A 10,035-nucleotide genomic window follows, 5' to 3' on the forward strand; every position below is an offset into this window, starting at 1 on the left:
CCATTTTCACATTATCTGGCAGCAGATAAAATGTTACAATTGGCCAAAGATAACAAAGTCTTGGGAAAGGAATGGAAAACCAAAGGAGCATAGGTGATATTTTTCTCACTGCTGGATGTAGAAGAGAAAAAAAAAATCAATCTGGGAAGTGTACAGGATGTCCCAAAAGTCAGTTTGCTAAGTGACTAGTTGTCTAAGAAGTTGGCCTCTAAAAGAAAGATTTGGTGTCACTTCAAATATAGAAATGGCATGTTCCTAGCTAGGCACGGGTTAGACCTAACAAAGACTAGTGATAATATACTTGCCTAGTGTATTGTAATTCTTAATTAAAAATCTAAATTAAAATAATCAAAATCAAAATTTGAATTAAATTAAAAACTAAATTTAAAAGGTCCAAATTAAAATAAAATGGAGGAGAAAGGAAATTGCCTACGTATATCTCCTAAGCTAGAAGGATAGAGGATACAGGAAAAAATGAAAATCAGTTAAAACATCCACAAGTTCACAGCAAAAAAAAAAAAAGAAGAAGAAGAAGAAGAAGCATTAAGACCCAGACCCATGACCTAAGTAGCTTTTGAATAAAGGAATAAAGTTTAGGCAACAATAGTGGAAGCTAGAAATACTAATGGAAGATGTCAAATTTCTCCTCATGGGTATCACAGAGACTTGAAGTGATATAAAACTCACCAATAGAACATGACTGGATGTAAATTATTCAAAGGGAAAACAATAGACTAAAGGAGATGGGAGTAACATTGTTTATTCATATTTATGTTTAATAATGTTTAATAGTATTTAATGTTTGATAATATTCACTGGTGCCAAGATGGTGGAGTGAGGAAGGAACCCTCTGAAGCTCTCCCAAATATCCCTCAAAACAACTTGAAAACTGCCTCAAAATTGATCTAGGAACAGAGAACCAGCTTACCAGCAGTGCAGGAAAGGTCTGTCTCACTGGGGTGGGAGGGGAACAAGTTCCAAGAGCAGCAGCAGCATCCAGGCTTACAGCAGGAGGCCTGCAGCAAGGATCTAAGCCTGGGGTGATCCACCAGCAAGATCCCACCCAGGTCCTGCAAACCAGCAGGACTGTAGCTAAGTGAGCAGTCTGTGTAAAGCAGCAAGACCCCACTCCCAGCAAAAGCTGCCAGGAAGACCTTGATGCTATTGCTGACCAGTACTGAAGTCCTGCCCTAGGGCTGGTCAACAGCAACATCCCACCACTGAAGTCTCCCAGCAGAGAGATCCTGTTGCCATAGCAATGCAGCAGCAGGGCCCCACCCTTGGGGCTAACCAGCAACAAGATCCTCACTCCAGGGCCAGCCACCAGAAAGACTCTGTTACCATAGCAACCCAAGAGCAAGGCCCCACCCCTGGAGCAGACCAGCAGCTAGGGGAGGCCAAGAGGGAGGCTCCCCCTGGCCCCCAGTACAAGCCAGAAGGGAATCCTACCCCTCAGAGAAAGTAAGCAGCTAAGCCCTGAAGCCCAGTGGAAAGCCAGCACAAAAAGCTTGGGACAGTGTAGGCCCAGAGCCCAACTATAACATACAAACACCAAGTCACAAAAAGAGGCAGAAAAAATGAGCAAAAAACAAAGAGCTTGACTATAGAAAGTTACTACGGTGATAGGGAAGATCAAGGCATAAACTTTGAAGACGACAATAGTGTCAAAATGGCTACATGTGAAGACTCACAGAAAAATGTAATTTGGTCCCAGGCCCCAAAAGAATTCCTGGAAGGGCTTAAGAAGGATTTTAAAAAGCAAATTAGAGAAGTAGAAGAAAAATTGGAGAAAGAATGAGAGAAATGCGAGAGAATCACAAAAAAAAAAGTCAATAGCATGGGAAAAAACATACAAAAATTTATCAAGAAAAATAACTCCCTAAAAAAATCAAATTGGCTAAATAGAAAAAGCAGTACAAAAACTCTCTGAAGAAAATAATTCCTTAAAAATTATAATTAAACAAGTGGAAACTAATGACTCTATGACACATCAAGATATGATAAAAAAAAATCAAAAAAGTAAAACAATATTAGAAGAAAAAGTGAAATTTCTTATTGGAGAAACAAGTGACCTAGAAAATAGATACAAGAGAGATAATATAAGAATTATTGAACAACTTGAAAGCCGTGATAAGAAAAAAAAAAGTCTGGACAACATCTTTCAAGAGCTGATCAAAGAAAACTGACTTGATATATTAGAACCAGAGGGCAAAATAGAAATTGAAAGAATCCACTGATCACTGCCTGAAAGAGATCCAAAAGTGAAAACTCCCAAGAATATCATTACTAAATTCCAGAGCTCACAGATCAAGGAGAGAGTATTGTAGGCCACCAAAAAAAACCCAATTCAAATATCATGGAGTTATAGTAGTCAGGATTATACTGGATTTGGCAGCTTCCATATTAAAGAACCAGAGATCTTGGAATGTTATATACTGAAAGGCAAAGGAATTAGGATTACAACCAAGAATCACCTGCCCAGCAAAAATGATTACAAGCTTTCAGGGGGGAAAGTGGACATTTAATGAAATAGAGGATTTTCAAGCATTTCTAATTAAAAGACCAGAGCTGGGGGGCAGAACGAAGATGGTGGCTGGAAAGCAGGGACTTGCTTAAGCTCTCCCCCAAATCCCTCCAAACACCTGTAAAAAAAAGGCTCTGAACAAATTCTAGAGCTGCAGAACCCACAAAACAGCAGAAAGAAACAGGTCTCCAGCCCAGGAGGGCCTGGATGGTTGCTGGGAAGCGTCTATCACATGGTGCTGGGAGCAGAGCACAGCCCAGCAGTGGGCTGCACCAGGACAGATCAGACTGGGAGTCAGCCAGCCAGAACAGGCCTTAAGGCCATGAATCATTGATCTGTAGCAGTTACCAGACTTCTCAACCCACAAACGCCAAAGAGCAGGTTAGTGGGAAACTGTGGGATGGAGGTGAGAGTGGTCCAGCCCCATCCCTGGGGGTGGCGGAGGTGGTGCAGTGGTGGCGGTGGTAGCAGCACCAAACTCCTGAGGCTGCTTCCAGAGCTCCAGCATCAGCTGCTTCCCAAGTCGCTGGCTCACATGGTAGGAGGAATCTAGCAGAGCGGGAGTGCAAGGGCACAGAGGCAGGTTCTGTTGCTGTGCTGGCTTAGATCTGAATTGCGGTCCTGGTTGGCAGTTCTTGGGGGAGGAGGAGCACTGCTGTGACAGAGCCTGTGGTGACAATGGAGAAGAAGTAACTCTGAAAACAACAGTACTTGGACCCTAAAGCTTGGGACAAAGTACTCTCTACAAGCAGTCATACCCTGACACAAAGCTCAAGGGTCAAGTAGTTGGCTGGGAACATGAACAGTCAGCGAAAATGAACTCTGACTCAAACTCAGAGTCAAACTCAAACTCTACATTCCTTTTTTGGGGACAAAGAAGATCAAAACATACAGCCAGAAGAAGTCAACAAAGTCAAAGACCCCACATCAAAAGCCTCCAAGAAAAATATGAATTGGTCTCAGGCCACGGAAGAGTTCAAAAAGGATTTGGAAAAGCAAGTAAGAGAAGTAGAGGAAAAATTGGGAAGATAAATGAGAGTGATGCAAGAAAACCATGAAGAACAAGTCAATGACTTGCTAAAGGAGACCCAAAAAAATACTTAAAAAAATATTGAAGAAAACAACACCTTAAAGAATAGACTAACTCAAATGTGAAAAGAGCTCCAAAAAGCCAATGAGGAGAAGAATGCCTTGAAAGGCAGAATTAGCCAAATGGAAAAGGAGATCCGAAAGACCACTGAAGAAAATACTACCTTAAATATTAGATTGGAGCAAGTAGAAACTAGTGACTTTATGAGAAATCAAGATATTAGAAAACAGAACCAAAGGAATGAAAAAATGGAAGACAATGTGAAATATCTCATTGGAAAAACCACTGACTGACCTGGAGAATAGATCCAGGAGAGATAATTTAAAAATTATTGGACTACCTGAAAGCCGTGATCAAAAAAAGAGCCTAGACACCATCTTTCAAGAAATTATCAAGGAGAACTGCCCTGATATTCTAGAGCCAGAGGGCAAAATAGAAATTGAAAGAATCCACAGATCGCCTCCTCAAAAAGATCCCAAAAAGAAAACTCCTAGGAATATTGTCACCAAATTCCAGAGTTTCCAGGTCAAGGAGAAAATATTGCAAGCAGCCAGAAAGAAACAATTTGAATATAGTGGAAAGTGGAAACACAATCAGGATAATACAAGATCTAGCAGCTTCTACATTAAGGGATCGAGGGCTTGGAATATGATATTCCTGAGGTCAATGGAGCTAGGATTAAAACCAAGAATCACCTACCCAGCAAAACTGAGTATAATGCTCCAAGGCAAAATATGGATTTCCAATAGAGGACTTTCAAGCTTTCTCAATGGAAAGACCAGAGCTGAATAGAAAATTTGACTTTCACATACAAGAATTAAGAAAAGCATGAAAAGGTAAACAAGAAAAAGAATTCATAAGAGACTTACTAAAGTTGAACTGTTTTGTTTACATTCCTACATGGAAATATGATGTGTGTAATTCACAATACCTTTCTCAGTATTAGGGTAGTTGAAGGGAATATATGTGTGTATATATATATATATATACATATATATATATATATACATATATATATATATACAGACAGACAGAGGGCACAAGGTGAGTTGAATATGAAGGGATGATATCTAAAAAATAAAATTAAGAGGTGAGAGAGGAATATATTGAGAGAGGGAGAAAGGGAGAGATAGAATGGGGTAAATTATCTCACGTGAAAGTGGCAAGAAAAAGCAGTTCTGTTGGAAGGGAAGAGGGGGCAGGTGAGGGGGAATGAGTGAATCTTGCTCTCATTGGATTTGACTTGAGGAGGGAATAACATACACACCCAATTGGGTATCTTACTCCACAGGAAAGTAAGGGGAAGGGGATAAAAAAGGTGCGATGATAGAAGGGAGGGCAGATAGGGGGAGGAGGTAATCAAAAGCAAACACTTTGGAAAAGGGACAGGGTCAAGGGAGAAAATTGAATAAAAGGGGACAGGATAGGATGGAAGGAAATCTAGTTAGCCTTTCACAACATGAGTATTGTGGAAGTGTTTTACATAATGATACATGTGTGACCTTTGTTGAATTGCTTGCCTTCCTAGGGAGGGTTGGTGGGAAGGGACAAAGGGAGAGAATTTTGAACTCAAAGTTATAAAAGTACATGCTCAAAAAAAAATTGTTTTTGCATGCAGCTGGGAAACAAGATATATAGGGAATGGGGCATTGAAATATATCATGCCCTACAAGAAAGTAAGGGGAAAGGGAGTGGGAGGGGAGTGGGGTGACAGAAGGGAGGGCTGACTGGGCAACAGGGCAACCAGAATATATACCATCTTGGAGTGGGCAGGAGGGTAGAAATGGGGAGAAAATTTGCAACTCAAAATTTTATGCAAATCGATGTTGAAAACTAAAATATTAAATAAAAATGATAAAATTAAAACAAAATAAAAGACCAGAGCTGAATAAAAAATTTGACCTCCAAATATGATATTCAAAGGAAACACTAAAAGGCAAGAAAGAAATAAGAAAGACAAAACATAAAAAATTCAATAAGGTTAAAATGTTTATATTTCTAGATGGCAAAATAATATTTGTAACTCAACAACTTTATTACTACAAGAGAAATTAGAAGGAGTATATGTAGATAGAGGGTATGGATACAAAGTGACTTTGATGGGATGATACCCCCCAAAATAAAATAAAATAAAAGGGTGAGAAAGAAAATTGCACTGGAAGAAGGAGGGGGGAGATTGAATGAGGTAAATTATCCCACATAAAAGAGACATGAAAGAATTATAATGTAGGAGAAGAAGTGGGGGTGGGAAAAGTTTAAACCGTACTCTTGTCAAAATTGGCTCAAAGAGGAAATAACATACACACTCAGTTCAATATAGAAATCTATCTTAAAAAAGGGAAGGAGATAATAAAACAAGGAGGGAGGACTGATAAAAGGCAGGTTATATTGTGGAAGGCAGTGATCAGAAAAAAAATTTGTGAGGAGGGAAAAGGTGGAGGGCAAGGGAGAAAAGGGGATAAACAAGCGAAAAATAGCATGGAGGGAAATACAAAGTTATCATTATTATAAATATGAATTGGATGAACTTAGCCATAAAACAGAAGAGGAGAGCAGAATGGATTAAAAACCAGAATTCTACAATATATTGTTTACAAGAAACACATTTGAAGCAGTGAGATATACACAGGTAAAAGCAAGGGGCTGGAACAGAATCTATTATGCTTCTACTGAAGCAAAGAAAGCAAAGGTAGCAATTGTGATCTCAGACAAAACAAAAGCAAATATATCTATATCTATATCTATATCTATATCTATATCTATATCTATATCTATATATATATATATAATTAAAAGAGATAAAGAAGGAAACTACATCTTACCGAAAGGTATCATAGACCAGTACTTCTTAAACTGTGGATTGCAACCCCATGTGAGGTCGCGAAAAAATTTGGTAAAGGTTTCTGAACACACAATGACCAAAAAAATAATTCAAAATCAAACACGTAATGAACCTGAGGTGTTTCTGGCAGCCCTTGCCTGTGTTGCATCCTGCAACTTCACTGCAGTCTTGGTTCTGAACACAAAGCATGCTCACTTTGTACTGCACAAGCCCTCAGGCCACACAACACCAAGAAACTCTACCAAACCATGAAGAGGGGCTATAAGTAGAAAAGATTTAAGAAGCCCAGCCATACACAATGAAGTCATATTGATAGTAAACATATATGCACCAAACGGTACAGCATCTAAATTTTTGAAGAAGTTGAATGAGCTAAAGGAGGAAATAGATAATAAAACTATACTAGTGAGAGACCTCAACTTTCCCCTCTCAGAACTAGATAAATCTAACCAAAAAATAAACAAGAAGGAGGTGAATAAAATTCTGGAAAAGTTAGACATGATAGACCTCTGGAGGAAATTGAATAGGAATAGAAGTGAATATACCTTTTTCTCAGCATTACAAGGAAGCTACACAAAAATTGATCATGTATTAGGACATAAAAATCTTACAACAAAATGCAGAAAAAGTAAACACATCCATTTCAGATCATAATGCAATAAAAATTACTTTCAATAATGACAACGGAAAGAAAGATTAAAAATTAATTGGAAATCAAATAATCTAATCCTAAAAAACAAATAGGGCAAAGAATGAATCATAGAAATAATTGATAATTTCATTAAAGAAAATTCCAGGTGGCTGCAGCCATGAGTAAGCTTGCTTTTAGTGTCCTTCAATGTGGAATGAAGAAGGTATGGCTTGACCCCAATGAGACCAATGAAATTATCTTTCCAGCCGCCATCTCGGCTCCGCCCCTACCAATGAAATTACCAATGCCAATTCCCATCAGTAGATCAGGAAGTTGATTAAAGATGGCCTGATCATCTGAAAGCTTGTTACTGTGCACTCTCTTGTGAGATGCCGGAAAAATACTCTGGCTCGACAGAAGGGCAGGCACACGGACATTGGTAAGAGGAAGGGTACTGCCAACGCTTGGATGCCCGAGAAGGTGACCTGGATGAGGCAAATGAAGATTCTGTGCTTTCTGCTTGCGCCATCTGCTCCAAAGATATCGTGAATCCAAAAAGATTGACTGCCACATGTACCACAGCCTGTACTTAAAGGTGAAGGGAAATGTGTTCAAGAATAAGCAGATCCTCATGGAGCACATCCATAAACTGAAGGCAGACAAGGCCTGGAAGAAGCTCTTGGCTGACCAGGCTGATACTCTCTGGTACAAGACTAAAGAAGCATGAAAGTATCGGGAAGGCTAAGAAAGAGGAGATCATCAAGACGTTGTCCAAGGAGGAGGAGACTAAGAAATGATCCTCCCCTATCACCTCTGTACATAGTACCCTTCTATTTGTCTTGTACAATAAAACTTGACAATCAAAAAAAAGAAAAGAAAAGAAAATTACAACAATGAGACAGCATACCAAAATGTATGTAATAAATAAAACTAGAAGCTGGTTTTATGAAACAAAATGACAATAAAATAAATAAACCATTGGTTAATTTTATTTAAAAAAAAAGGGAAAGAAATCAAATTGCTAGTATCAAAAACAAAAGGGGTGAATTCATCACCAATGAAGAGGAAAAGATAAAAAAGGAAAATGGTGGATGTTGTAGGGGATATGGGAATACTGGGACACTAATGCATTGTTGGTGGAGTTGTGAAGTGATCCAACTATTCTGAAGAGCAATTTGGAACTATACATACCACCAAAGTGGTATTTGGGGAAAATTTATACTCTAATTGCTTACATTAATAAAATAGAGAAAAAGCAGATCAATGAATTGGGCATGAACTAAAAAAACTAGAAAAAGAACAAATTAAAAATCCCCAATTAAACACCAAATTGGAAATCCTGCAAATCAAAGAAGAGATCAATAAAATTGAAAGTAAGAAAACCATTGAACTAATAAATAAAACTAGAAGCTGGTTTTATGAAAAAAAATGACAATAAAATAAATAAACCATTGGTTAATTTTATTTTAAAAAAGGGAAGGAAAAAACCAAATTACTAGTATCAAAAACAAAAGGGGTGAATTCATCACCAATGAAGAGGAAATGATAAAAAAAAAAAAAGGAAAATGGTGGATGTTGTAGGGGATATGGGAAAACTAGGACACTAATGCATTGTTGGTGGAGTTGTGAAGTGATCCAACTATTCTGAAGAGCAATTTGGAACTATGCCCAAAGGTTTATAAAACTGTGCATACCCTTTGATTCAGCAATACCACTGCTAGGTCTATATCCCAAAGACATCAAAAAAAAAAAAGGAAAAACATCTATTTGTACAAAAATGGTTATAGCAGCTCTTTTTGTAGTGGCTAAGAATTGGAAATCAAAAGGATGCCCATCAATTAGGGAATGGCTAAGTAAGCTGTGATATTTGATTGTAATGGAATATTTCTGTGCTATAAGAAATGACAAGCAGGATGATTTCAGAAAAACCTGGAGAGATTTACATGAAGTGATGCATAGTGAAGTGAACAGAACCAGGAGAATGTTGTACAGTAACACCAGTATTGTTGAGTGAAGAATGACTTAGCTATTCTCAGCAATAAAATAACCCAAGACGATCCCAAAGGACTAATGACGAAGCCTACTACCAACATCCAGAGAAAGAATTGATATTGATTGAATACAGACACTATGCTATTTTTCACTTTCTTTCATGTTGTTCTTTTATTGTAGTCTTCTTTTTTTTTATAGAAAGGATTGTGTAAGCTGCTTTTTCAAGGAATAGTGGCAGTCATCCCAAGTGTTGGTTTTAGTGTGTGCATGCATAGATTTTCAGACCCCTATAACTCACATTTAAGTTTCATCGAACATGAGCGTATCTCCATGGCCTGCTGGTTTGAATTATACTCCTAGAATATAAAAACGCAACTATTGTGACACATTCTAGACACATCTATAATTCCTTAATACAATTTGCAAGATTTAGGAAACCTCCTTCGTTCCTTACCCATTGGAAATCATCATAGTTGATTCCTTTGAATGCTAGCCCGACCTTCCATTCTTATCCTCCTCCCGGTTAACTGTTGCTGCTACTGCCCTGTGTTCTATGAGACACCCCTTAGGGAGGTGACGGTCCAGTTAGGCGCTATGGTGTGTGCCAAGGACTGAAGAGGCGCAGGATGCTTTGGGAGGTTGGCCTGATAGCAAAGGACTCGTCACGTCTCTTCTGCTCTCAACTGCGGCTCTGAGTACATTGCTGGCTGCCAGGGAAAAGCTGGGCAGTCAGTGAGTGGGGGAGCGCTCCCACTGTTCTCCAGATTAAGAAGGTAAGCTTTTTCTGGTATTCCTCCCTTTTGCAGCTGCAGTCAGAAGTAGATCGACTGGAGGAACTAAAGATTCAAAACATGAAGAAAGATGTTGAAGTGATACGGGTGGAGCTGGCTCTGTATTGGGAAAAGTGCTTCTATAGCCAAGAGCAGAGACAAGCCTTTGCCCCCTAATTTTCATGG

General features: G+C 38.7%; 1 pseudogene; it reads left to right on the forward strand.

Annotated features, from left to right (window-relative positions):
* The first annotated feature begins 1,258 nt into the window (after window positions 1-1,258).
* Window positions 1,259-7,884, forward strand: LOC118847206 (annotated as a pseudogene).
* The last annotated feature ends 2,151 nt before the right edge of the window (window positions 7,885-10,035 follow it).

This window comes from Trichosurus vulpecula, chromosome 4 (assembly GCF_011100635.1).
Source record: "Trichosurus vulpecula isolate mTriVul1 chromosome 4, mTriVul1.pri, whole genome shotgun sequence".
Lineage (NCBI taxonomy): Eukaryota > Metazoa > Chordata > Mammalia > Diprotodontia > Phalangeridae > Trichosurus > Trichosurus vulpecula.